Source organism: Bubalus kerabau, chromosome 2 (genome assembly GCF_029407905.1).
Source record: "Bubalus kerabau isolate K-KA32 ecotype Philippines breed swamp buffalo chromosome 2, PCC_UOA_SB_1v2, whole genome shotgun sequence".
NCBI classification, from domain to species: Eukaryota; Metazoa; Chordata; class Mammalia; order Artiodactyla; family Bovidae; genus Bubalus; species Bubalus kerabau.
In genome coordinates this window covers 152,089,264-152,114,301 of record NC_073625.1, presented here as the reverse complement: position 1 = coordinate 152,114,301, position 25,038 = coordinate 152,089,264, and the positions used below count along the sequence as shown (strand labels likewise).

The following is a 25,038-nucleotide window of genomic DNA, read 5'->3' as shown; positions in this document are numbered from 1 at the left end:
ACAAATGAAGGCTCCAACCTTCAGCCAGGAGGGTGCTGGGCTTATGGGCCAGGGGAGCCAGGCAGGGGGGCCCCAGGCTGGGATGGTGACCCCTCCCCAGCCTCAGCACCCGCACTTTCATGTGTGCCCTTTTCCAGAAATGTAACTTCATCTTCTTGATCTGATTAAGTTTTTTATTTTGGCTTTTGCTGGGAGCTGGCATATTGCATATTGAGTGAAGATCTGGAATAGCTCAACTGGAATTCTATCACTGCCGGGAGCCAGCGTGAGGCACTCCGCCCATGACAAAGGTCATGAGGAAGGAGGCTCGGCATACGCAAAGGCGGGATCGAGCCTCAGGAGTCCCCCTGGAAATTCTCGAGCATCTACCCCCAAAACCAGAGTCTGCCTATTTTCTGCTTTGTGCTTTCACCTACACCTCTGACTTTACGGGGGGCTGTCCCCCACTACCTCTCTCTGAAAAGAGAGTTAGCTTACAGCTCCAGTTAATAATTCCTGGATGTGACAGTGTTTCAACCTACAAACTCCTTTGGAAATCCTCTAGCCTGCCTGAATGGGTTTTTCCGGCCACATGTGATTGTTCAGAGCCTCCCAACTGTGAGAGGCAGGAGATGTTCTAAACTGCCTAAACACAGATTCCTTTGAGTAGTTAAAAGATTGATTAGAAAATGTATTGGTGAAGGGTTTTTCACTTGTTGGGCCAATGTTTGCTGCTAAGTCTCCATACTCCTTACCTACTGTGTCTTTGGCAGTGTATTGATTGATATAATGGGTGTATAGAAATGTAAAGTGCAGCTTTGTCTAATGCTTTTTGGAAGGCTGGTGCCTGACTTTGGAATAATCACCTTTAGAGAAAAATAAGTTTCTTAAAATGTTAACAGGCCTCCGGGCCAGAAGATGATGTCAATCACCTGAACTTTTGCATATGATAAGTTTGAAAGCCTGGCTTAGATTAGAACCAGGAACTGCTGTCCTTGCATGACTCCACCCCTTCCCCCATTATCCTCTATGCATACCTTAAGGTATAAAAACTACTTTGGAAAATAAAGTGCGGGCCTTGTTCACTGAAACTTGGTCTCCCCATGTCACTATCTCTCCCAAATTCCAGCTGAGCGTCCATCTGGAGCGCGGATGTCCTCTGCGACCATTTATTTGCCTGGGCTTCTAAGACCCACTCGAGAAGGTGTCTAAGGTGGGGCACCTTCCGCTATTCGAGAGGGCGCCTGCGGCCTCCGTGGTCAGAGCTAACCTGGTGTCACGGGTTATATTGATTTTCCGCGTAAACCAAGCCACTCAGCTTCTTTTCTCCACTGAATTTTCCTACTGAGCTATCCTTATTTCAGCCGCTTTTCTCCACTGAATTTCCTCACTGAGCTATCCTTATTCTATTACTCTTTGTATCCTTAATTAAAGTGTAATTAAGCAGTTATTCCCTGACCCTCGCCTAGCCGTCTCTCCTTCGAATACCCTGGATCAGCCGGGGCTGGTCCCCGGCAGGCTTTATTAATGCTGATTGTCAGAGCAATATCTTAAAAGGACTACATTTGCATGATATTGCATTTTATTCAGCTAATTACTTTCTGGAGAATTTTTGATCATACTGTAAAATTATATGATGTGAAAACATTTACCACTGTCAGAATAAATCTCAAGAATCCATACATTTTATTTTTTGTGGCCACTCAAAATTCTGGTGTTACGTTTATAATATCCCCACCTGAATATCTTGTTTATGAAAATGTAAGGGGAAACTGAAAGGTGTTTTACATTTCTAACACTTGATATTAAATGAAAGCAAAATCAGAATAGACCAACCCCACTACAACAATCACCGCTACCATCAATACCACACCTGGGCAGCTACCAACACTTCTTAGGGCTAAGGAATCAATAAGTAGGCAGGAACCCGCAATTTTCGAGCCACTTTGAAAAGTCCAAGTTTGGTAGGAGTTCTTTTTAAACATTTTCTTGCGGCTAAAATCTGACACTACATTGTTCTTGATTCTGCTGGAGCCCTCAGTACTATGGTTTCCATCTCTCTCTCTCTCTCTTTCCCCCCTCATAGATTCAGCACAGACTCCACTAATTCAACTTCTCAGTGGTTTGTGGCGTGAGGTGGGGTGGGATGCGGTTGGTAACTCATGGAAATGTGACAGAGCTGTCAAAGTATAAGTAGTCAGCTATATACACTAAGAAAAGTGCTGCATTTCTATCTGGTCTTGGTAGAAGATTATTAAGAGAAATTCTGGATACCATTGGCACCTCCCTTCTGTACTGCAATTTTCTCTTCTTTGCGTCCTTTCTCTGTTCCATCTCTTCTTAGCTTGTGGGCACAGGAACATGTAGTAGTAATGAAGTCAGTTGATGATGAAGGTCCAGTGGAGGGGGAAGACGCCTACTGGAAGAGGAGGCATCTTCATTCTTTACTTGGCCTCAGAGAGTGACTCCATGCCAAGTTATCCATCTTGCAAATGCAGGCTGCTCTTCACCAGTGGAAAGTGAGAATGTAAGGAATCAGCACAAGTCAATCACCTCTAAAGGGAAAAATAAGCAAGGGACTAGTTTAGGTGGATTAGGACAACACAACACTAAAGGGGAAAATGTTTTCTAGTCATATTTGTTCCTTCCTTTTCTTTTTTCTTATCCTTTTCCCAGGCTTTCCTAGCCTGTTCTATTTCCTCTGGGAGGTAGGGAAGGGGAAAATGTTCATTTATATTTAATCCTGTCAACTGAAAAATGAAAATAAAAATAGTTGGACATTAACTTACCTTGGTGAAAATTTTTCCTTAGTATCAAAAGAACTAATTTTGGCCCACTTATTTAGAACATATATTGTGTTATTGACTTTATTTAGTTTTCTATCAACTTTCTTTCTTTGGGTGGCTATGAATTAGCAGGGGTGAAACTGCCATTCTAAATAACCTAATCTTTATTCCTACTGGTGACTCATGACTATGATCTGGTGGTTAGAAAATCCAATTTTTCTTCTACCCTAAAGGAAAAGCAATTGGTGAGTGATCACCTCAGCTGCAAGGCAGGAGACCCAGGTTCAATCCCTGGGTTGGGAAGATCCCCTGGAGAAGAAAATGGCAATCTACTCCAGTACTCTTGCCTGGAAAATTCAGTGGATGGAGGAGCCTGGTAGGCTACAGTCCATAGTGTCTCAGAGTCAGACGCTATTGAGCGACTTCACTTTCTTTCACCTCAGCTGAAGACAGGAGAGTCTTGATAAAATATTTCATTGGTACTTTAAAAAACTGCTCTAAGAATGTGACTGTCAGATTTCTACTGAGAAAAATGGAAAAACACTGAAATACAAGACAGGGTAACTGGGCACTCTTCCTACTTAACTAGCTGAGTGACCTTGGGTAGTCATTCAAACTTTCTCCTTTTCATTTATAAGATTAGGCTAAGAATATCTGCTCTACCAACTTCTTATAAATTTTTTAAAAAAGAATAATAAGGGTAAATTACTTGAAAGCAATTTGAAAGGTAATTATGAAGTATATTGCTTGTGTAAAATAGTATAATGATATTATTGAGAGAAAAACAGTAAACTTACTTTTACTGTTCCCAGTGCTAAATAGGTTTAATTAGCAGATTTATATTGTACATTAGCAGTTTATTTTGGGAAGTATTCAGTTTCTAATGCTAGAGAAAGACTGAGAGTGATATGTTCTAGGACTGAATGTGTTTGCATGTGGAAAAAGATGAATTAACCAAGGAGTGTTTTCTACTTCAAAAATCAATGAAAATGCTTCTTTCAGAATTTTTTAAAATGAAAATATAATAGGTCAAGATTTCTTTATATTTTCTTTTTAGTTACTTTATTATGAAAGCTATTAAAATGCAAGAAATCCAGGACAAAAATTGCCCATTGAAACACATTTTAATGTGGCCAAGTTATTTGTAATCATTGGTTACGTATCTACTTAAAATTTTTACATATTGAAATAATGATGCATATAGAATTTTGCAGTCTGTATTTTTACTTAATGTTACATTAGAAGTTTTTTTTAAATTTATTTATCTTTTATTATTTCCTTACTGTTAGCATTCAGTGTTTCTCAAGGTTTTTTTTTTTTTTACACAACAATGTTCCCATAAATATTCCTGTGTTTATTTATTTAGTAGATACTTATTGAGCATCTGTTATGTGTCAAGCACTGTTCTAACTCCTGGGAAATGCCTATGGACAAAGCAAAATCCCCACCCTCATGGAGCTTATGTTAGAGTCAGGGAGATGGCCAGTAAACAACAAACATAATAAAAATTGGATTACAGGGTGTGTTAGAATGTGGTAAGTGGTATGGATAAAGAAAAAGTATAAAAGGAGGGGAATTTGGGACTGTTGGGTAAGTTGGAATAATTCTTTTTATTGGTGTATGGTGTTGTGTTAGTTTCTACTGTATAGCAAAGTGAATCTGTTATACATATATCCACTCTTTTTTAGATTCTTTTCCCATATTGGACCTTACAGAGTATTGAGTAGAATTCCCTGTACTACACAGTAAGTTCTTATTAGTTACCTATTTTATATAGTAGTGTGTATATCTACGTAAATGGGGCTGCCAGAGTCCGACACAACTGAAGTGACTGAGAGGGCAGGTGGGCAGTGTGAATATGTCAAAGCCAATCTCCCAGCTTATCCCTCCCTCCTCTTTCTCCCCACTGATAACCATGTTTGTTTCCTACATCTGTAACTCTATTTCTGTTTTCGTAAATAAGTTCTTTTGTACCATTTTTAGATTGCACATAAAAACGACATCATGTGATACTTGTCTTTCTGACTTACTTCACTTGCTTGTTTTGATGATATTAAACCTCATGAGCACTACGATATACTTTTTGAATAGCAAATATATGTGTGTGTGTATATATTTATAAATGTAGTGGGCAGAATAATGGCCTCCCAAAGATATTCAAGTCCTAATCCCTAGAACCTGTGAATATATGATCTTACAAGGCAACAAGACTGTGCAGACATGGTTAAACTAAGGATCAATGATATGGGAGATTAACTTGAGTTATCCAGGTCAGCCCATTGTAATCATAAGGGTCCTCATAGAGGGAGGCAGAAGGATCAGAGTCAGAAAAGATGTGATGATAGAAGCAGAAGTCAGACTGATGCCAGAACCAGGCCAGGATCCAAGGTATGGAGGTGACCTTGGGAACCTGCTAAAGGCAAGGAGACAGCCTCTAGAAGCTGTAAAGGGAGCCTCCAAAAGGAATGCAGCCCTGCTGACACCTTGATTTTAGGACCTCTTACCTCCAGAGTTGTAACTGTGTTGCCCTAATAAGTTGGTATTGTAGACCACTAAGTCTCTGGTAAGTTGTAACAGCAACAGAAAATGAATACCATGTGTATATATTATTATTATGGTTTAGTCACTTAGATGTGTCCAGCTCTTTGTAACCCCATGGAGCATAGCCTGCCAGGCTTCTCTGTCCTTGGGATTTCCCAGGCAAGAATACTGGAGTGGGTTGTCCTTTTCTTCTCCAGGGGATTTTCCTGACCCAGGGATCGAACCAGCCTCTCCTGCATTGGCAGGAAAATTCTTTACCTCTGAGCCACCAGGAAAGCCCATTATGTGTATGCATAGACTATATATATATATACACACACATATATATATACACACACACATACACACATATGTACATATATATATATATAGTCATACCAAACACATATTTACTCGTTACTTTTTTTTTTCTATAGAAGTGAGATTTCTGGAACAAAAGAGGTGTATATTTATAATTTTAATTATTATTTAATCCAAATCAGGTTCCAAAATGGTGTAGCAATTCACTCTTCTGCTGAGATGTATTCCATTGGCACTAGATATTATTTTCTTAAACATTTTGCTCTTATAGGTGAAAAATAGTGTTTCAATTTAGCTTTAATTTGCATTTCTTGGTGACTAGTGAAATGGAATACCTTTTCACATATTTATGAGTGACTTGAATTTCTTCTATGTGACTATTCATAACATGCATTATTGAAAAAAATTATCCTTTTGTTGTAAATTGGTAGGAACTTTATCCAATTTGTAGTTGACTCTTAACCTATTTCATGGGTTACAACAGTTTTTCTTGTTTATTTCTCCTCTTTTAATGCTAGTTTTGATGTTTTCTTTTTTTAACCTAGACAATTGTATCTTGTTTAATCAGAAATGATTATCTTTTAATTTCTTGGTTTCCTCTCTTTTATTTGGATACAGAAAAGAGACTCATTTACCTCAAGAATCATTCTTAGTTTTAAAAATATGATGATAACTTTGCTATTAGAGAAATATTATGTTAATATGAAGAGAAAAGCTTCTGTCATTACTTTCTATATCCTGTCATTACTTTCTATATCCCTTAAAGCCCTATTCAGGCTTTGTAGTTGTGGGAGGACATATCCAATATTGAATTTAAAACAATTGTTCTGTAAAACAGTATGGAGCTTCCTTTAAAAACTAGAAATGGAGCTACCATATGATCCAGTCATCCTACCCCTAAGCATATATCCAGAAAAAGCAAAAGCTCTAACTTGAAAAGAGATATTTCTGTTCTCAAAGAACACATACGGATAGCCAATAGGCACATGAAAAAAAAGCTCAACATTGCTAGTTATCAGAAAAATTCAAAACAAGTCTACAATGAGGTATAACTTCACATTGGTCATAATGGGCATTATCAAAAAGTCTACAAATAATAAATGCTGGAGAAGGTGTGGAAAAAAAGGAACCCTCCTATACAGTTGGTAGAAGTATAAATTGGCACAGTCACCTGGAGAACAATATGGAGTTTCCTTAAAAAGCTAAAAATATTGCTATTATATGATTCAGCAATCCCACTCTAGGGCATATAGCTCGTGAAAACTCTAATTCAAAAAGATACAGGAAAGCACAAAAATCACAACTAGCTGTTGAACAACCATCAACAGGAGGATGCTGGTAGCCACCAAAAAAGGATACTGCATGGTCCAAAGACAAAGGAGAGCTGAAATGAGATGGTAGGAGGGGTGCAATCATGATAAAATCAAATCCCATACCCACTGGGTGGGCAACCCACAAACTGGAGAACAATAATACCGGAGAAGTATTTCCACTATTGCGAAGGTTCTGAGCCCTATATCAGGCTTTTCAGCCTGGGGATCTGGCAAAGAGACTAGGAATCCCCAAGGAATTTGACTTTGAAGGCCAGTGGGATTTGATTACAGGACTTCCACTAGACTAGTCACAGAGTCAGACACAACTGAAGTGACTTAGCACACAGCACATACACACACACAGGACTGAGGGAAATAGAGACTCTACTCTTGGAGGGCACAAACAAAATCTTGCATGCACCAGGGCCCAGGGGAAAGGAGCAGTGACCCCCTAGGAGACTGAATCAGATCTACTTGCTAGTGTTAGAGGATCTTTTGTGAAGGCATGAATCAGCAGTGGCTTGTTGCAAGGATGGGGGCTCTGGGAGCAACAGCTCTGGGAGGTTTCCCTTGGCGTTAGCCCTTTTGGAGGTCACCATTAGCTCTACCATAGAACCTATAGCCTCCACAGCTGGGTTGCCTTAGGCCAAACAACTAACAGGGAGGGAGCACAGTGGCACCCATTAGCAGATAATCTGATTAAAGTTTGACTGAGTAAGGCCAAGTTTATTTTTTTGGGCTTCAAAATCACTGCAGATGGTGACTGCAGTCATGAAATTAAAAGACACTTGCTTCTTGGGAGAAAAGCTATGACCAACCAAGACAGCATATTAAAAAGCACAGACATTACTTTGCAGACAAAGGTCTGTCTAGTCAAAGCTACGGTTTTTCCAGTAGTCAAATATGGATGTGAGAGTTGGACTATAAAGAAAGCTGAGCGCCAAATAATTGATGCTTTTGAACTGTGGTGTTGGAGAAGACTCTTGAGAGTCCCTTGGACTGCAAGGAGATCTAACCAGTCCATCTTAAAGGAGATCAGTCCTGAACGTTCATTGGAAGGACTGATGTTGAAGCTGAAACTCCAATACTTTGGCCACCTGATGTGAATAATTGACTCATTTGAAAATATCCTCATGCCGGGGAAGATTGAGGGCAGGAGGAGAAGGGGACAACAGAGGATGAAATGCTTGGATGGCATCACTGACTTTATGGACATGAGCTTGAGTAAGCTCCAACTCTTGGATGGACAGGGAAGCCTGGCATGCTGCAGTTCATAGGGTTGCAAAGAGTCGGACACCACTAAGCAACTGAACTGAGTAATGCCCTGCCCACCAGAGCAAGACCCACATTTCTTCCCACCACCAGTCCCTCCCATCAGGAAGTTTACACTAACCTCTTAGCCTCATCCACCAGGGGGCAGACAGAAGAAGCAAGAAGAACTAGAATCTCGCAGCTGTCAGAACAAAACCACATCAAAGAAAGTTAATCACGATGAAAATTTAGGGAGTTATGACCCAAATGAAGAGACCAGAGAAAACCCCAGAAAAACAAATGAAGTGGAGATAGGCAACCTTCCAGAAAAAGAATTCAGAATAATGATAGTGAAGATGACCCAGGATCTCCAAAAAAGAATGGAAAAGATGGAAGAAGTGTTTACCAAAGACCTAAAGAACAAACAGAGATGAATAATACACTAGAAGGAATCAGTAGCAGAATAACTGAGACAGAAGAATAGATAAGTGACTTGGTAGACAAAATGGTGGAAATCACTGCTGCAGAACAGAATATAGAAAAAAAAAAAATGAAAAGAAAAAAAGTGAAGACAGCCTGAGAGACTTCTGAGACCAACATTAAATGTACCAAGATTCACATTATAGGGGTCCCAGAAGAAAGAGAGAAAGGACCTGAGGAAATATTTGAGGAAATAACAGCCAAAAACTTCCCTAACATGGGAAAGGAGATAATCAACCAAGTCCAGGAAGCACAGAGTCCCAGGCAGGATAAACCCAGGGAGGGACACACTGAGGCACAGAGCAATCAAACTAACAAAAATTAAAGGCAGAGATAAAAAATTAAAAGCAACAAGGGAAAACCAACAAATATACAAGGGAATGCCCATAATGTTAACAGCTGATTTCTTAACAGAAATTATACAAGCCAGAAGGGAATGGCATGATATATTTAAAGTGATGAAAAAGGAGAAACTACCATCAAGAATACTCTACCCAGAAAGACTCATTCAAATTTGATAATGTCAAAAGCTTTACAGATAAGCAAAAGTTAAGAGAATTCAGCACCACCAAATCAACTTAACAATAAATGCTAAAGGAGCCTCTAGAGGCAGGAAACACAAGAAAAGGAAAAGACCTACACAAAATAAACCCAGAATAATTAAGAAAATGGTAATTGGATCATACATATCAATAATTACCTTAACTGTAAATGGATTAAATGCACAACCAAAAGACAAAGATTGGCTGAGTGGATGAAAAGATGTGCATGTATGCACTTCCACTAACCACATCACTCTACTTAACTCCTCAAATTGTGTGTATTTATATTGTTAGGTTAATCATGTTTCCATTATGGTTTGCAATTGTAATTATGTTTTATTTTTTGTCTGGCTACAGATTGTGAAAACAGATTAACATCTTTTTCTATTGTGAATATGTAACTATCATTCATTTTAACACCATTTTATCAAGGTTAGTCAACAGAAAATAATAGAATTCTGTATCACCAGAACTACCATTTAATATAAAAGCCTATAGACACTTTGTATAATTGAAATTCACATTTGATTTATCTTGGAAATTTTTGAAAAATACAAATGCCCAGGTATTGTTTTTTTCTCCAGAGCTCTAGATGTGATTCCAATGAGCAGCCATGTTTAAAAACAACTGGGCTATATGATGATCTTTTACTTTTATTTAGTTTGTTTCTCTCTTTCTATTTAATAATTCAGTGCTCCCATTTCATTTAGTTTGTTTTCCAATTTCTCCACCTCTTTTTTTGTAGCTTCTCAAGCCTTTATCAAGTGTAAAATAAAAACTCTTGTATACACAGATATGTACATATAACATATAATATAATATATATATTTCAGAAAACTTGAAAATTTTTACTTAGCTAAAAAAATTATAACATTTTTGTTCCACTTGTTTTACTAAGTATGAATGCTAGATTTCTAACTCCTGTTCACTCAAAACTTTGACATAGTTCCGTTTATTCTGGCACCTAAAATTACTGCTAAAATTCTAGAAAGCGTGATTTTTTAAAAAGAAATTTGAATGAAGCTTGTAATCCAATTCTGAGAATATAAAGAAATACTATGTTATAAAAAGAAAACAAATAGGAAATTAACATGTGATACAGTATTATTAACTAGAATACAGAGTTTACTCAAATTTCATAAAATTTTATGCTAGTGTCCATTATTTGTTTTCATACCTTATTCAAGATTCCACATGGTATTTAGTTGCATTGAGCAGCTTCAGCTGCATGAAACAAATTCTGTTAAATTCTCTTTTCATTTTCAAAGTGGAGTAAAGTATAAGTCGCTCAGTCAGGTCCAACTCTTTATGACCCCATGGACTGCAACCTGCCAGGCTCCTCTGTCCTTGGGATTCTCCAGGCAAGAATATTGGAGTGGGTTGCCATTCCCTTCTCCAGGGAATCTTCCCAACCCAGATCGAAATCAGGTCTACTGCATTATAGGCAGATTCTTTACCATCTGAGCCAGCAGGGAAGCCATCTTTTTATTTTTATTCTGTTACAAATACTTTCTAATTTTCCTTGTTATGGCTTCTCAAATACAGCCATCATTTAAAAATGGACTTTTAATTTCCAAATACATGGGATTTTTAAGGTATCCTTCATATTACTTTCTCATTTTGATATTAATTTCTCACTTAAAGGCTTTCTTCTCTGAAATTGCCCTCTGTGTTTTTCCAGTCTTTTAACTCTATTGAGAGTTTCAATGCCTAAATCAAAGATCTCTCTTGATAAATGTCATATTGCAATTGAAAATATGTAGGTTATTTTCATTTTCAAATATCTTCTGATATTGATTTCTAACATAATTTCATAGTGATAAGAGAACAGACTCTGTATTTCAAATCTTTGGACCATGAAATTTTTGTACCTTGCTTTATGTCCCTAGGTATATTCCAGTGTCTTCTGGATTATAGTCTATGGGAACTTGAATAGAATTTGTATTCTGCTGTTGTGTGAAAATTGTATAAATCTTATTATGTTGAATTGGTTCATAATGCTTTTCAGGTCTACTATACCCTTCTATTCTGTCTATTCATTATATTAATTTTTGAGAGTTTGATGCTGAAACTTCAACTAAAAATCTTAATTTATCTACTTAAAAATAATTATAATATTCAGTGGCACTATATGTAACTTTGTTGTTTATTTTCCAGTCTCCTGTAAATGTGTTATCATACTTTCATAATTTAAAAATAAAAAAGATATATGTACACAAATGATTATAGCGGCACTACTTATAATAGCCAGAACATGGAAGCAACCTAAATGCCCATTGACATATGAATGGATAAAGAAGATGTGATGTCTGTGTACACAATGGAGTAATACTCAGCCATAAAAGGAATCAAATAATGCCATTTACAGCAACATGAAGGACCTAGAGATTATCATGCTAAATGAAGTAGTTCCAACAAAGACAAGCATCATATGATTTCACTTATATATGAACTCTAAAATATGATACAAATGACTTTATATATAAAATAGAAATAGACCCACAGACATAGAAAACAAACCTATGGTTGCCAAAGGGAAAAGGGGGATAAATCAGGAGTTTGGAATTAGCATATACACAGTGCTATACATAAAATAGATGAATAACAAGGACCTTCTGTAGAGCACAAGAAGTTATATTCAGTATCTTATAATAACCTAGAATGGAAAATAATATGAAGAATGTCTTTATGTACAACCAAATCACTTTGTTGTATACCAGAAGGAAACATAAGATTGTAATTTAAATATACTTCAACAAAAAATTAAAAAAATCCAAGTACCCTAATATTTATAGCAGCACAATTTGTAATAGCCAAGACATAGAAACAATCCAAGTGCTCATAAACAACTGGATTAAGTAGATGTCATGTGTATGTGTAAATATATATATATATATATATATATATATATATATATATATATACACACACACACACACAATGTAGTATTACTCAGCCATAAAAAGAATGAAATATTGCCATTGGCAGCAACATGAATGGACCTAGAGATGATCAGAATAAGGAAATATAATACTAAGTAATATGTAACTCAGACAAAGACAAATGTTTGTATGATATCACTTATATATGGAATCTAAAAAATAATACAAATAATTCTATATATAAGATAGAAACAGACTCACACATAGAAAACAATTTATAGTTAGCAAAGGGGAGGGATAAATTAGGAGTATGGGATTAACGGATACAAACTACTACACATAAAATAGATAATAATTGACTGTATAGCAAAGGAAACTCTATTAAATATCTTGTAATAAGCCATCAGTTCAGTTCAGTAGCTCAGTAGTGTCCGACTCTTTGTGACCACATGAACCATGGCACTCCAGGCCTCCCTGTCCATCAGGAACTCCTGAAGTCCACCCAACCCGTGTCCATTTTGTTGGTGATGCCATCCAACCATCTCATCCTCCGCTGTCCCCTTCTTCTCCTGCCCTCAATCTTTCCCAGCATCAGGGTCTTTTCAAATGAGTCAGCTCTTTGCATGAGGTGGCTAAAGTATTGGCGCTTCAGCTTCAACATCAGTCCTTCCAATGAACACCCAGGGCTGTTCTCCTTTAGGATGGACTGGTTGGATCTCCTTGCAATCCAAGGGACTCTCAAGAATCTTCTCCAACACCACAGTTCAAAAGCATCAAATCTTCAGCACTCAGCGTTATTTATAGTCCAACTCTCACTTCCATACATGACCACTGGAAAAACCATACCCTTGACTAGACGGACCTTTGTTGGCAAAGTAATGTCTCTGCTTTTGAATATGCTGTCTAGGTTGGTCATAACTTTCCTTCCAAGGAGTAAGCGTCTTTTAACTTCATGGCTGCAATCACCATCTGCAGTGATTTTGGAGCCCAGAAAAATAAAGTCAGCCACTCTTTCCATTGCTTGCCCATCTATTTGCCATGGAGTGATGAGACCAGATGCCATGATCTTAGTTTTCTGAATGTTGAGCTTTAAGCCAACTTTTTCACTCTCCTCTTTTACTTTCATCAAGAGGCTCTTTAGTTCTTCTTCATTCTGCCATAAGGGTGGAATCTTATATCTGAGGTTATTGATATTTCTCCTGGTAATCTTGATTCCAGCGTGTACTTCATCCAGCCCAGCGTTTCTCATGATGTACTCTGCATATAAGTTAAATAAGCAGGGTGACAATATACAGCCTTGACATACTCCTTTTCCTATTTGGAACTGATCTGTTGTTCCATGTCCAGTTCCAACTGTTGCTTCCTGACCTGCATATAGATTTCTCAAGAGGCAGGTCAGGTGGTCTGGTATTCCCATCTCTTGAAGAATTTTCCACAGTTTATTGTGATCCGCACAGTCAAAGGTTTGGCATAGTCAATAAAGCAGAAATAGATGTTTTTCTGGAGCTCTCTTGCTTTTTCGATGTTGCAGCTAATGTTGGCAATTTGATCTCTGGTTCCTCTGCCTTTTCTAAAACCAGCTTGAACATCTGGAAGTTCATGGTTCATGTATTGCTGAAGCCTGGCTTGGAGAATTTTGAGCATTACTTTGCTAGCATGCAATTGTGAGGTATTTTGAGCATTCTTCGGCATTGCCTTTCTTTGGGATTGGAATGAAAACTGACCTTTTCCAGTCCTGTGGCCACTGCTGAATTTTCCACATTTGCTGGCATATTGAATGCAGCACTTTCACAGCATCGTCTTTTAGGATTTGAAACAGCTCAACTGGAATTCCATCACCTCCACTAGCTTGTTCATAGTGATGCTTCCTAAGCCCCAATTGACTTCACATTCCAGGATGTCTGGCTCTAAGTGAGTGATCACACCATCGTGATTATCTGAGTCATGAAGATCTTTTTTGTACAGTTCTTCCATGTATTCTTGCCACCTCTTCTTAATATCTTCTGCTTCTGTTAGGTCCATACCATTTCTGTCCTTTATTGAGCCCATCTTTGCAAGAAATGTCCCCTTGGTATCGCTAATTTTCTTGAATAGATCTCTAGTCTTTCCCATTCTATTGTTTCCCTCTATTTCTTTGCATTGATCACCGAGGAAGGCTTTCTTATCTCTCCTTGCTATTCTTTGGAACTCTGCATTCAAATGGGTATAACTCTCCTTTTCTCCTTTGCCTTTCAGCTCTCTTCTTTTCACAGCTCTTTGTAAGGCCTCCTCAGACAGCCATTTTGCTTTTTTGCTTTTCTTTTTCTTGGGGATTGTCTTGCTCCCTGTCTCCTGTACAGTGTCACAAACCTCCATCCATAGTTCATCAGGCACTCTGTCTATCAGATCTAGTCCCTTAAATCTATTTCTCACTTCCACTGTATAGTCATAAGGGATTTGATTTAGGTCATACCTGAATGGTCTAGAGGGTTTCCACAGTTTCTTCAATTTTAGTCTGAATTTGGCAATAAGGAGTTCATGATCTGAGCCTCAGTCAGCTCCCAGTCTTGTAATGGAAAGTAATCTGAAAACATATATAACTGAATCACTTTGCTATGCATTTGAAATGAACACTATATTGTAAGTCAACTATACGTCAATTAAAAAAAAAAGTTGTTCCCACCAGTATCCAAGATTAATGTTAAAGCACTCTGGGAAGGTTAGACTATTACTATTTTTCTTTGTGTACAAATGGAATAGTCTGTTTTTACTGGCTTTATTGGTCAAACTAGTCAGATAATAGATTATCTGGAAACACACAACATGATTTGAACTTTCAGTCTAATAGCTGATGTAATTTGTTTGACAGATCAACTTGGTTTATTTGCTTTGACACAAATAGTCAAATTAGTTAAGGCATTACAATTGGCATGCTTTGCATATAATATGGTTTTATTGTGTCTACTGGGATATTTGGCTATGAAATATGAAAGAATCTGAGTAACTCTTAGGTCTCTATTCTGAAGTGAATGCTTCTGCCATATAAGAAAAGTTATGCTGCTGCTAAGTCGCTTCAGTCGTGTCCGACTCTGTGCGACCCCATAGACGGCAGCCCACCAGGCTCCCCGTCCCTGGGATTCTCAAGGCAAGAACACTGGAGTGGGTTGCCATTTTCTTCTCCAATGCATGAAAGGGAAAAGTGAAAGTGAAGTCGCTCAGTCGTGTCCGACTCTTCCCGACCCCATGGTCTGCAGCCTACCAGGCTCCTCTGTCCATGGGATTTTCCAGGCAAGAGTACTGGAGTGGGGTGCCATTGCCTTCTCCAAAGAAAGGTTATAAATAATAGCAATTTAAGTCATAACTAATATCCACTGATTATCATCAGGCAGTTACAGTTTATAGTACTTTGGATAAAATGAAATTCTATACAGTAGATACTATTATAATCTTCATTTATACAGATGAGAATCCTAAAGCACAGAGAGGTTAAGTAACTTCCCCAAGAACACACAGCTTTATAATGTTAGAGCCAGAATTTATAGGTAGGGAGTCAGGCTCTAGGCTTTGTGCTCTTAACCACAACACTATACTTTGTTAATTTGTTTTTCTGTCTCCTTGACAACTCTCCTGGATCTGTTTCAATTTCTTTACCATTAGGAAAGAGAAGGTTTGGGTCAGCATTTTTCAGGCAGTTTCTCTATTCAGCCATAGAAAGTAATTTGAAGTTCTTTCTGTGGTAATAGATGTGAGAATTGGGCTGGGTTTTGCTTTGCATAAGCTATGTGTGTAATTAAGGAATCTTTCAGACATCGGGGTTTTACAAGGAAGTAGAAGTCAGATTGCCACTGCCAGTACTTTGATGAAAAGGTAATTAACTCCATTATGACTAATTTTGCTGCTTTTATTTGGCTAAAGAAATGAGAGATATTAAAATCATTTTTAATTGATTTTGTTTCTGGTTGAGAGCTAACAGTGATAATGATGTGAGCCATTAAAGAGCACATTTTTAATATTCTAGATTTAAAGATACATGCCCATGCTTTGTATTTCTCATATACATTAGAACTATTAGTCCCTTAAAACTATTTGAAATAATATAGTGATGTATCCTTTAAGTGTTTTTAATCACTTATTTTCTCTGGTCCTTAATTCTCCAGATCTCATTCTTTTTACTCCCCTTGTTTTAATACATGGCTGGATCAGACAACATGCCCAAAAGGCTCTTTCTATCCTGACAGAGCAAAGGGACAGATACTCATCACATTTATGTACTTGGCAGCAAACGTGAGTCAGTTCTAGTTCTTTTTTTTTTTTTTTAAACCATTGAGGTTGAGTGACGTGTGAAATGCTGTCCATATTTAATATATGGTGAGTTTTAATATGAAAAGTTAGTGATTTTGAGGGTAAGCGTACACCCCTGAGGGGTTTCCCTAATAGCTCAGTCAGTAAATAATCTGCCTGCAATATGGGAGACCTGGGTTTGATGTCTGGGTCAGGAAGATCCCCTGAAGAAGGGAATGACTACCAATGCCAGTATTCTTGCCTGAAGAATTCCAAGAACAGAGGAGCCTGGCAGGGCTACAGTCCATGAAGTTATAAAGAGCTGGATATGACTGAGACTTTCACTGTTCCTATAACCTGGAAACCGTCACCACCATCAAGGCCGTGAACATAGTCATCACCTCCTAAAGTTTCCTCCTGCCTCTATTATTATTATTTGTGGTAAGCATATTTAACATAAGATCTACTCCTTTAGTATATTCTCAGACTACAATACAGTATTGTCAGCTATAGGCACTATGTTGCGTAGTGTCAATAGGTCTTTGAAACTTACTTATTTCGCATGATTGAAACTTTGTACACTTTAACAATCACCTTTCCACTCCCCCTCCCTGCTGCTCAGGAAGTTCACCATTCCACTCTCCTCTATGAGTTTGACTATTTTCAAATCCACATATAAGTGAAATCTTACAGTATTTGCCTTTTTGTGTCTATTGTAGGCCAATTCTAGTTCTCTCTCTTCCTTTGCATAGGTTATTTTTCTTAACTATATATATGTATATATATTATATTCCTACTTTTAAAAGAATAAATATATTTATTATATTCTTATATTTTTCACTTCTTTTAGTTCAAAATTATTTTAAACTAATTCAAATGTAGAGGAAAACAGCAAGAATCAAGAAACTTTTTTCAACTCTTTTCAGAGTAAGTTGCTGACATGTTGCTTCATCGTCCTAAAATAGTTTCTAATCTCAATCAAAAAATATTCTTCTATGTAACCACACAGAATAGTAAAAGTCTAGAAATTGACATTGATATATTACAGTAATCTGATTCTCTGACCGCCTTCAGAGTCTTATCAGTTGTCCTAGTGTCCTATATCACAAAAGGATTTAGTTCAGGATAATACATTGAGTTTAATTCTCAAATTCCTTTAATCTACTTTCATCTGTAATCCTCAGTCTATGCCTGACCCTAACTTTTCTCAAGATTATAGGCTGGCTGTTTTTTTTAGAATATCCCTAATTTAGATTTGATTCTTTTTGAAAAAATTCAGTTAATGTATTTTTGGTCATTGTATCAGACACGATTTTGTCTTCTTTTCATTGCATCTACTCAGGGGTTACACAATTTTTATTTGCTTCTTTACTGGTGATGTTGACTTTAATCATTTCACAGAGGTGGTGTGTGTCAATTTTATCCACTGTGGAGTTTCTTCTTTTTTTATTCTTTATACTTAATAGATATTTTAAAGGGTGGTATTTTGAGACTTTGTCAGTATCACATATCACAATATCACACTCACTGGCTTAGCATTCACTGGTGTTTAATAAATTAATAACAAAATAGATTATATCTATGACAATTGCCAAATGATGATTTTTATGATTCAGTTGTTTTCTGCCTCTATAAGTTGATATACTATTGTAAGAAAAAACTCTCCATTCATTTATTTAAATCAGTACAGTCAAATAGATTCTTATGTTATTTTATGAGTATAATCTGTTACTATTGTTATTTATTTTGATGTTCAAATTGACCTGGATTTGAAGGTCCTTAAAGTCTACTTCTCTGTTCTCTTAACATCTTTCTGTCATTTTTAAAGCCCCTTTTAAACTTTTTGATATAGAATTTCAGGATTGTTTTGTATTTTCTCTGCTCCAGCTAATTTTCCAAGGAATCCTGCTTTCTTTTAGTGGATAATGCTGTTTAGAAACCAAGATCTGGCAGTAGATGTGCTCAATGCTCTTGTAACATCTGGTTCTCAGAGCTGCTCATTGAATAGACCTATGAAATATGTGTCTGTGTGTATCTGTGAGTGAGAATATGTACAGTACATGTTTATTTCTGTATCGGTGTGATTGAAAACTATGAGTTATGCTAATATATTTCATCTCTGATTTATTATGGTTCAATTTAGGATTTTTAAACTTTACAATGGTATGGAAGTAGAAATGGTATGCATTCAGTAGAAATCTTACTTTGAATTTTGATCTTTTCCTGGGGTAGCAATATATAGTACAATACACCCTCTTGATGCTGGGCAGCATGGTGAGCTGAAGTTCCTTGTCAACCACATGATCACAAGAATAAATAACCAATACACTTACAGTCAGGGGCTTCCCAGGTTGCACAGTGGGTAAAGAACCTGCCTGCAATGCAGGAGGTGCAGGAGATATGGGTTCAGTTCCTGGGTCTGGAAGATCCCTTGAAGGAGGGCACAGCAACTGACTCCAATATTCTTGCCTGGGGAATCCCATGGACAGAGGAGCCTGGTGGGCTATAGTCTATAGTCCGTAGGTCTCAAAGAGTCAGACATGACTGAAGTGACCGAGCACGGACACACACTTACAATCATTCAGTACCCATACAACCATTCTTCCACTTTCTGTATAGTTTTCAATAAATTACACAGGATCTTGAGTACATTTTTATAGAATAGTCTTTGTATGAGATGAATTTGCCCAACTGTCGGCTAATATACGGAGAAGGCAATGGCACTCCACTCCAGTACTCTTGCCTGGAAAATCCCATGGACGGAGGAGCCTGGTAGGCTGTAGTCCATGGGGTTGTGAAGATTCGGACACGACTGAGTGACTTCACTTTCACTTTTCACTTTCATGCACTGGAGAAGGAAATGGCAACCCACTCCAGTATTCTTGCCTGGAGAATCCCAGGGATGTCTATGGGGTCGCACAGAATTGGACACAACTGAAGTGACTTAGCAGCAGGCTAATATAAGTGTTCTGAGAACATTTAATGTAGGTTAGGCTAAGTTGTGATGTTTAGTAGGTTAGATGTATTAACTGCATCTTTGAATTACAATATTTTCAACTTACAATGGGTTTATTGGGACACAAGCCCATTGTAAGTCAAGGGAGAGCTGTATTTCCAATTCTAAGCTAACATTACAAAGTTGATTTCTAGTTTTGCCTCTTTCCATATTGTAACTTCCTTCTCCAACAGTGAAAAACTTAACTTCTTTATTTTCAATTTGTACTTTTCATTTGATTAATCTCTTGTACAGAATCATTGTTCCCCTCCACCCCAACCCTGCATGAATCTTTACTTCCCATCCCATTCAGGCACCAAACTTCCAAGTGGGCCACTGCCATCCCTGCTGGAGCACTCTTCCTCTCTGCCTTGCCCCATGGTCTCCCACCTTACCACTCAGGCTCTGACCCTCTGAGTAGGGCTGTGACTACCTTCCCTCTTCTCTGCCCCACCCCATCACACCTTGATTTGACCTACCTAATTGTTTCTAGTTTGAAGTATACAGGAAGGAAAGATGATCATTACATTCGTTTGATATTTTATTTGTTCTCTCTGATACAGGTGGAATTATTGCCACTTCCTATAGAGATTGGGACATAAAGAGGTTGTTTGGTCAAACTCCTAAGACTTTGGGAGCTCAAACTGAGGTTGCTCTGAACAAACTCCAGTGCTTTTTTTTAGGACTAGCCTTGATATGTAAATAGGATTCTCCAGTTTTACCATTAGTGGTTCCCATCCAGCAACTCAGCAGTAACTCACAGCTCTGAGCAACTCTGTCTAAAGGATGGATATGCACCTTCAAGTGCCAGGATTCCCCAGGAGTAATCACCCTGGGTTGTCCTCTCTAAGTTTCAGGGAAATAGCTGGGAGTAAAATTCTAAACATGTCATGACTGCTCGGGCATAAGAACTGACCAATAGGAATGGACTCTAAGTACATGCGGTAGAAGAATCCTGTAGCCCCCTAGGTATGACAGGTTTCATTCCCTGGGATGTTCAGGCAGGTTCTGGTGAAGAGCCTGGGGTTGACAGTTAGCAGTGGCAAAACTTGTAACCTTGGACAGCTTCTGTTTCCCAACCAAGATGGAACAATGTCAATATTTATTTTAATAATCAGTATGGCTCACCCAGTGCTTACTAGATGGAGATCAGGCCTCCAGTTGCTAAAGCAGACATCATCATGTTCTTTTCACTTGGCAGGGTTTGGGATAGAAAGAAAACAGATAAACTCACTCAGGTATACTCAGGGTAAGGCCAATGAACCTAATGTTAGGATGGGAGCATTTGAGCTTTGAATTCATGTATTCTTCCTTTCTATCTGATCAACAGACATCCATGTCTTTTGTTAGGAATGTTACAGCAGAAACAGAAATTCCAGGCTTTGGAGGGCTTCAGAGTGTAGACAACCTGAGCCCAGATGAAGTTTTCCTGAATTAAGAGAGAAGGAGAGAATAGGAGGGTTAGTGAAATCATACTAGAATTAGGTGTGTTCCTGAAAGATGAGCCCTGTATCCTTTGCCATCCTCCTCACTTCCAGGGTAGAGTACAGGACATGAATTCAAGTAGCATTGGGAACCTGAGAGGAGTGGGGTCTTGTGCCTGCTTACTCTGAGGGACCCTAAGTTTTTCCTCCTGCCTCAGTGACAGCAGAAAGGTAGAAGGGTTCCTTTGTCCCTAAATGATGCCCAGGAGAGGTGAAAAGCATCAGCTAGCCTCAAAGAATTGCTTATAGCAACAGAATCATGTGTGTTCATGATCTAGAGGGATCTGGGAATTATGAGGAGCCATGCGTTGAGGAACAAGGAACAATGCAACAATGACCACCTGTCACACGACAGGAATCATGACATCTTAAGGGATGCCAACACACACACACACACACACACACACACACACACACACTCAGACACAATTGATAACCCAATGTCTTTTTGCAAGCCACAGAAACAATCTGATAGTAAATTGCATTTCAGGGAAAATGGGATGGTCCTTGAACTGCCCTCTTTCTTTCCTTCAGGAAATAGGGATTTTATTAAATATTGAGTTCAGTTGTAGAAAAATAAAGTTGTATTTCTTGCACATTGGAGGTGGCAGTCTGTCATTCTTCCCCTCTATACTAATCAGTACCCTAGGATTTTATACTTTTCATTCCAAGATGGGCCAGCGTTAACTGCCCCATGTGAGAGAGAGAGGCAATGATGACTCAGCAGTGCAACAGCTCAAAGACACTCAGGGCAGGAAGCAACTTTTGAACTCTGCTGTTTTGCAAGTGACAGTGACTTGGGGTAATATAATTATCCAGGACAGTTCTATCCACATATAGCATCTGTTTTTCAGTTCACTCCTGCTGCTTGAACACACTTTGGCAGCAGGATTCACTGAGGCACAAAGGAGTCAAGTGGCTTGACCCGGCCACAGGGAGAGGGGGCAGCACCCACCTTGGCATCTGGGGCCATTATGGCATTCCGTTATCTGCTGTCAACACAGGGGCTTCCTGCCTTATGAATGCAGCTGCAGTCTCTCGCTGAAAAATTTGCCTCCTTTCACATAGAAGGCATAATTAAGAACACAGCTGCAAATTGGCTCTTCTCAACAATTTTCCCTGCTGTCCCATAAAATGTGAAAAATACGGGCCAGTACATTGATTAGACAGACTCTTAGGGCTGAATTGTGTGTAATCTATCCACTTCTGGCACTTTGAAATAAGTTTTTTTGCTCTTCCATTGGAATTTAAAGGAAAGAACAGAAAATAACAGTAGCCTGGGTGTTTCTTGGTTGGACACTTCATGGACACAGAGTGAGAGGATGTAATCAGCTCACATCCTCATTTGAGTTTGTAACACACACAAATACACACACACACATACACACTTTGTCTTGATGACACAGTGTAAGTTTCTTGGCGAATATTGATCTATTTATTTCCTCTGTGAATTTTTTGACTGAAGAAACTTTGAAGAAGCTTGTCATTTTCTTTTTTTCGCTCTGCCATCTCTGTCTGATGAAGGAGAAGAAATCTAGGTTGGATGTATTGTACTCTCCAGGGGTCTATTAGTGTTATTTTAATGGTGTTGTATAAAGGACTGGATTTACTGTGTGCACTGGCATCAGGTTCAATTTCCAGACTCACCCTTTAAGCCCAACTTTCATCAATTAGTTTAACCTCTGGGAACATCAATTTTCTCCACCAATGAGACTGCAGTGACTGTGCTTGTTGTATAGAATTATCATGAACTTTAAGTGCAGTTGCAAATTTACGCTTTCTAGTATATTGCTTGGTGTGGTCTAACAGAATGTGCTCATCAAATTGCATGACTGTCTAAATCTTCATTGAGATTTAGAAACAAGGAGCAAGACTGTTATAGGGAAAGAGGGGAATCTAGCTTTATTTTCATTGAATCATCATGATATTTATGCAAAATAATTTGGATTAGAATGGGCCAATAAACTCAAAGAAGTGCTGGAAAATGTTGTTTTGATAAAAGTTCTCTAAAAGACCTGTATTTAGGAAAAAAACACCAACAATGAAACCACTTATAACCTAATTCCAAAAGGAAAAAGAGAAATGGTACTGCACTGATGTTTAAAGCAAGCCATCTATGCAGGACAAGGTACAGATAAGCCACCGCAAAGAAACGGGCTGCATTTTCCTGGATCTTTATTCACTTCACTCTCGTTCTTTCCCAAATAATGAGTTCAGGAGAGTTCTTGGCAGATTCACAGCAAGCTCCCAATTGAATGTTCCTGCTTGGATTCTCTGTTCGCCACAGACTGCACACAGCTGCCTTCTGTGCAAATGTGCCCTGATAAATAATGGCTGGGTCCCCACAGAATACGTCGCCCCAGATTGTAGGATGAAGCAATTGTCAGTGAGGGGGCGCTTGTTCATTACATGGCCCCCAAAAGGAGAGGAAAAATGGCAAGTGTATAACAGCAGCTTCAGTGCAGGGAACTGAACACTATTCCTACTGGGTGGCTGCCCTACTTTGGCTCCTTGGGAAGATCTGACAGCACAAAGAGCCAGGGTTCTGTGTTTGCTCAGACATGGTTAATGTACCTGTATCCTCCTGAAGATGAAAAGTCAGTTTCTTTTTTAAAAAACTGAATAGAGTTGATTTACAATGTTGTGTTAGTCTCTGCTATACAGCACAGTCATTCAGTTATACCACACACACACACACACACACACACACACACACACACATATGTATTCATTTGTTATGGTTTACCATGGGATATTGAATAGAGTCCAGCCCCCCTGTGCCATACAGTAGGAGCTTATTGCTTACCCATTCTGCATATAATATTCTGTGCCTGCTAACCCTAAACTCCCTGTCTATCCCTCCCCTGTCTCCTCTTCTCCTCGGCAACCACAAGTCTGTTCTCTACATCTCTGTGTCCTTCTGTTTTGTAGCTAAGTTCATTTGTGTCATGTTTTAAAAGTCAGATACTAAATACATGAAGGACATCTCAAATCAAAAAGTAATGCATTCCATTAAGTGCTTTTGCAGCTTTTCTCTACCCTCTTAACCACCCCCTCCAGTCCTGCCCACCACATTTAATCATAAAGAAATGAGCTGGAGAAATAAAAGTACGTGTATCTAAATAGCATTCTTTGTAGAATAAAACAGATGTGTAACTCTCTTTGCTGGTACTTATTCTAATGAAGAAGATTAAATTCATCTGAAGTATTCACCTTTATAGAGAGGAGGAGAACTTTTAAGGTGTTAACGAGCACAGATGCCCAGTGGTAAGAAAAGACAGCTGGATTTGCCATGTCAAGGGAAGCACGACTCCACAATTTAAGTCCCCACAGATGCCGTTCTGAGCCACTGTTCTTGTATCAGAGACAGACAAGCGCAGGACGCCTGGACCGTGGGGGCGGCATTGTTTAACCTTTGTTCCTCACATCCCTCAGGAGAGCAGACAACACCTCTAACACCTCTATTTTCAATGTTTCTTCTGAATGATTTCCCGCCTGGTGGATTGACAGGTACTCTGATTATCTGCCTAAGGAAAATGAAGGGATAAACAGCCGAGAGATGAAGACTGACCTGAAAGGACTACATCAAGGAGTGTATGTTACACTTGGATAAAGAAGAATATAAAAAGGGGACTTGTGGGAAAATGTCAGATTAGCATCTAAAATATATTTTGGAGAAGTATAGAAAGCATAGTGTTTTGCCAAACTGGTCTTTACTTGAAAAATAATATCAGATTGTCACTGTCATAGTTTAGAGATTTATTTGAGGAAGAGAAATGCTTTTATCTTTTTACCATCTAGAACAGGGCTGTGTGATGGACATCTTGGGGCATCTTAGTCAGTTATGTGGGGTTGAGACTGGGAACCTTTATTTTAGAACCTCCTTCCAGGTGGACTTGACAGTGGTCCAGGTGGGGAACTACACTAGTAGAAGTGGGTGGCATGTTCTGGAAATGACTGCTTTGCTTTGTTTGATTCCCTCTTGCTCAAAACTGTCTGGCCCCACTTCACCCATTTTCTCATCTTAACCCAACTTTGAATGGTCTTTAATACAGCTGAGTACCTTGTCCTAATAATAGATTACCTAGGAGAACCTGGGTAGTTACTCAGCTGACCGGGCTAAACTTAAAGGGAAGATGAGGTTAGAAAGAGGCGGTTATTTCCTACCCATCCCTCTAGTTCCAACATATGCTTTATAATAGTGTAAGACTGACGTGTTTTCCTT

The 25,038-nt window shown here is 38.5% G+C and overlaps 2 long non-coding RNA genes across 2 annotated transcripts; one reads left to right on the top strand and one right to left on the bottom strand.

Moving 5' to 3' along the window:
- Window positions 1–1,709: 1,709 nt before the first annotated feature.
- Window positions 1,710–9,446, bottom strand: LOC129643937 (uncharacterized). Its single transcript, XR_008710611.1, has 3 exons — window positions 9,351–9,446; window positions 8,313–8,372; window positions 1,710–2,534 (listed from the first exon to the last, which is right to left on the bottom strand). It is a non-coding gene; the product is annotated as an uncharacterized LOC129643937 (long non-coding RNA).
- LOC129643938 (uncharacterized) lies at window positions 3,007–24,497 on the top strand. The gene is made up of 3 exons (XR_008710612.1): window positions 3,007–3,141; window positions 4,454–4,510; window positions 24,035–24,497. It is a non-coding gene; the product is annotated as an uncharacterized LOC129643938 (long non-coding RNA).
- Window positions 24,498–25,038: the final 541 nt, after the last annotated feature.